This window comes from Camelus ferus, chromosome 11 (genome assembly GCF_009834535.1).
Source record: "Camelus ferus isolate YT-003-E chromosome 11, BCGSAC_Cfer_1.0, whole genome shotgun sequence".
In the NCBI taxonomy this organism is placed as follows: Eukaryota; Metazoa; Chordata; class Mammalia; order Artiodactyla; family Camelidae; genus Camelus; species Camelus ferus.
The window spans coordinates 6,089,753-6,094,427 of NC_045706.1; positions in this window are offsets into that span (position 1 = coordinate 6,089,753).

Here is a 4,675-nt window from a genome sequence, read left to right on the forward strand (position 1 = left end):
TACAAGGACATCGAAGTTCCTGCTTTGGAGAAATTGTAATTCAAATATGGAGAGACTTCGTTTCCCTCAGAAATACAAATGCAGCCACCGTCAGCCAGTGGGGGCATCTGAGAGGGCGTGGCATCTAGGGGGGGCGGGGCATCGGAGGGGAGGGGCATCCGAGAGGGAGGGGCATCTGAGAGGGCGGAGAGGTTGATTTACTTGGGGGGCTTTATGCACAGGTATAGGGTCCTGCAGGGCAGCTTCGGGAATCTGTCCCTGAACTTTATTTCCACGTTTTCAGTCTTGGCCTGGATTTTGAGCTGGGTAAAATGAAACCTAGGTCTGTCAGTAATGTGAGCGGTTGGTAGGAAAGATTCCTGTGTTCCCCACACAGTGTGGGCCCCTGGGAGGTCACACTGAAAGGCGTCTTCTGTTGAGCGACTCCAGCCCCACACACAGGGCCTCTCTGGGCTCCATTCCAATTAACCACCCTCGGGAGGGGACGTCACTGTTATTCCCATTTCTCTCAAGCGGTTAAGTGACTTGCTCAGTCCTTAGACCAAGACTCGTGACGTTCATAAACCACCTCCCGTCAGGTTGATGGTTAGTTCCCCAAATCTGGGTGTGCCCTGGACAGAAGCTGCAGGTTCTGTGCTGACCCCATGTTTCTGTCTACAGTCGTTTTTCTGAATACAAGGCAGAATCCGTCCCATAGCCTCTGCTTTGAAAGTCATATCTGGATTGTTGAGTTCAAAATCCTTCCCACGCTCAAGGAGCCCTTTTCTGCCAGCATTCTCTCGTCTGTTCTTGGGGCAGATTCCAGTCCCTCGGGGTCCAGCTGAGATTCTGGTGGTGCCTCCCAGGGCCCGGCAGCCAAGGAGGCTGAGCCAGCTATGGCCAGAGCCAGGCTGCTGTGCACCTCCCTAAGCCACTCTTCAGAGCCACTCGCAGGAGCCCGTGGCCGTGGAGAGCTGTGCCAGTCACACCACGGTTGCAGGAGGACTGTCTTGAGCCCAGCCTCCAGACTGAATGTCCCCTCCTGGGACTAGAGGCAGCTAGACTAACCCTAACTATCCCCGCTGCAACGTGGTTCTGCTCTGGGAGGTGAGCATGCAGCTGGTGCCACAAGAGACCACCCTGCAGGGTCGACAGTACCTGGCCCGGGCAGCTGGTCCCCCGACCACATGCTCGGGAGTCAGAGCAAGGATCAAAGTGCATAGAAGTTTCTCAGCTATTTCTGTACTTTTGGCTCAGGCCAAGCTGCTTTTGGATTATGAGCATAATTGAAAGTTATGAGATATAAAAATCCCTTTAGTATTGCTGACCCACAGGAGTCTGCCTTATTACCTTTCTAAGTGCAATGAACATAGTTTTCCTTTTTAATTTTTTCCCTTTCTTTCCATTATTCTCAAGGATTGAAGCCACTGCCACGGCCCTCAGAGTCATTCTGAGACCAGAGGTGCAGGCGGCACAGGGGCAGAACCCTGTACACGCCTCACTTTAGAACTGATTCTGTGCAGGACAGCCAGCTGCGAGGGGGACGGCACATCTCCAATGGAAAACAAGGGCAGAATTAAACAAAATTGTTCAGGGGTCTGGAAATTGACTTGAGTCGGGCAACAAATTGAGACGCATTTATTCTTGAAAACGTGCCTTTGGGTCAGGCCAGCAGGAGAGGCCTCGTGGCCTGGAGGCGCTCTTTGTTCCTGGCTGGGGGAGGCGGGGTGCCACTGCTGGGACCAGCAGCTCTGCCACCAGAGGACTGACTACTTTGGGGTGGGAGGCAAAAATCCAGGGCTTTTTCCGCAGAAGGTGGTGAACCCCACAGGAAGTGAATGGAAAAACCTGCAGCTTTGCTGATCTGAGACTGTGGTCCCAGTTGGGGTGAGCAGCAAACCAGTCAGAAATGTCATGGGGACATCATGGGGACGACTCCGCCACAGCAGGATGGGTTTAGGCGGCTGGGGGAGTGCGCGTGGTCCCGACGGAGGCCGGCCAGAAGGAACTTGCACGGCGCTGGGCGTGTTCTAAAACTGGCCAGTGGAGCTGGTGTGTGGGGTTATCACTTGTCCCAGAGGATTGAGTAAAATAATTTGGAAAGCACTGCCTTATACACACATTTTTCTCTATAATATCAGAGTGAAATACAGTAGACCATGAATCGGGAACTGTGGCTGCAAATCAGAACCACGTGATGTGCTTCTGAAAATGGAGTTGCTCACCTTCTCCCCTCCCCCCAGCCCCACCTCCCCCGCAGGCTACTTAATTGCTTCCTAGGGTAAAGCTCAAGCCACAAGGGTTTTAGAAGCCATCCAGGTGCTTCCCTTGTGCAACCACCGGACTCCATGAACGGGCTCCCTCCTGGCCAAGGAGGGACCCCTGATGTACTCCAGAAGTACAAGACAGTTGTGGAGCAATGAAGGAGGCGAGAAACCCTGCTGGAGGTGGACGAGGAGACAGGGTGAGAAAGGGTGCATGGGCTTCAGAAGAGGAGCGGCAGAGGAGGGGCAGCATCACCCCCCGGGGGGCCAGGGACAGGAGGAGGTTCCAGGAGGGCAGAGGTGGCGGGACAGGGGACAGGGGACAAGGTTTTACTAAATGTCTTTCATCTCCACAGCAGCCTAAAGTCACCTTTTGGCGAGGAAGTGTTTAAACCCTCACCAGTGTTTAAGGTGAGGCAGGGCAGGTGTGGCTGAAGAGGGAGATCCCTCTGTGCTTAGGGAGGGTTGCTGCTGCCTTGGCAGAGGAGCTCGCCCATCAGAGGGCGGTGCGGGTTTCCTGGCCATCGCCATGAGTGGGGAAACCTGGGCCTCAGCAGCTGCGCTGGGGATTCCGGTTAGCAGTTTTGAACGTGGGTGCCGAGTAGGCAAAAATGAGTTTGGAAGTGAATGGAGAAGGACCCCCGGTTCTGAAGATACTGAGGATGGCAGAGGGCAGAATCTCAGTGCTAGTAAGCAGCCCAGCAAAGGTAAACCCAGAAGGTCACCCTTCCCCAGAGGCCGACAGTGTCCGTTAAGGCCCAGGATTATGCTGCTTCATCGTCTGTGGTCTGGCGGCTGGAGCATAGTGAGTGAAGTCTCACGAGGAGGAGCTGGCCGGGCACAGGCCCAGTTCAGGGACGTGTGGCTTTGACTTGAGGTTGAGGATGCACGGGACACCTCCTAGGCCGAACGTGGTGGCCAGGAGCTGGCACGAGGCCGGAGTCCACACAACCCTGACAGAGCCCCCACCCCCAAGTTTCCCGCAGGGAGGTCGGTGACCAACCTCCTCGTGGCCTTCATGAGGACCGGAAGGGACAGAACGTGGGGTGGGAGAGGGCAGAGCAGGGGAGACTTTCAACAGGAGCGTTTGCCGTATTCTGCGCCCCCTGTTCACAGGCGCCCTTGTGCACCCCACCCCAACCCCCAGCCAGCTCCCGTGCTCCTGAGACTTGGTGAAGGAAGGGCTTTGTGAAGAGAGTGGATAGAGGACGGGACTCTACCAGCTAGACGGGTGCTGGGCCTCGGGGATCTGGGGGTAGCCAGCAGTGAGTTTAGGAAGTTCCTTCCAGACCTTACAGCCTCCCAATTGTGGGACACGTCCTCAGGAACCGTTTTAAGTTTTAGGGGCTTTAACCCGTTAGTTACATGTAGTAACTCACTTACTGAGTTAGAATAATAGCTCCATGCCAATTATTAAGTTGAATGTTGGTGCAGTTCTGTTAAATGTGAATGGAAGGTAGTGAAATAAAACCACTGTGACAGGTGTGGATTTTCAGAAAATAAAATAGCAGGAAATCATTTTACCAAGCATTCTGACGTGTAACATATCCAAGCCAATAAGCAAAGTACTGCTGTTGAGGATTTACTGCTGTGCGAGTCGAGAGTGTTACCAGATTAGCAAAGGTGACCTTCAGGTCATCACCCCTGACACCTAGTGAGTCCGGGCCCCGTGCTAGGAACCAGGGGATCAGAGACAGGCCGGCTCCTGCCCTCAGGGGGCTGCAAACACTGAAAGAACAAAGTCAGGAGGCAGCTGCTCTCAGCGGAGCTGGTCTGTACTTCCCGCAATAGGACTGTGGCCGGGAGACGCAGAGGAGTCCACCTGCCTGGGCGATGGTCACCGCAGCGTCACTGTCTGCGGCCTGACAGTGGAGCACGAGGAGATGGCAAGGTCCCCGCATGGCCTTCTTCCACACCGAGTCGCCTGCCTTTTGTGTCAGTGTCATTGATTGTCATGTCTTCCTTCAGAGAGTTTATTTGAAAAAAAAGTAAGTTAGATTTCTTTCTTTTTTTTTAAATCCATTTCTTAAAATTGTCAGAGGTCCTCAGCTGAGCCATCATATCATGTGACCACAGCCCTCGATTATAACTCTCTGCCCTTCTCCTTAACCCTTATCCAGTCCTCTCCTCCCCCGATGTTTTATAAATGCTGAGAGGGCTGTGGCACCAGGTCTGACCAGTCTGACCAGTCCGTGCCTGATGTGCATCTGGCTGTAGGTGGGGAAGTGCTAGCGATGGGTGGGCAGCAGCTCTGGGGCTCCCATCCCGCTCACACGTTTAACTGTCCCAAACTGGAAACGTTAATTCTACCTCTGGAAAATGGCCCCTTGGCTCCAGATAAAGTGGAAAACGTTTTGAAAAGAGATCCAGTTTAATTATGATGACTCAAACCCCATGGCCGGGCGTCCCCCAGGGTCCTCACACAGCTCAGT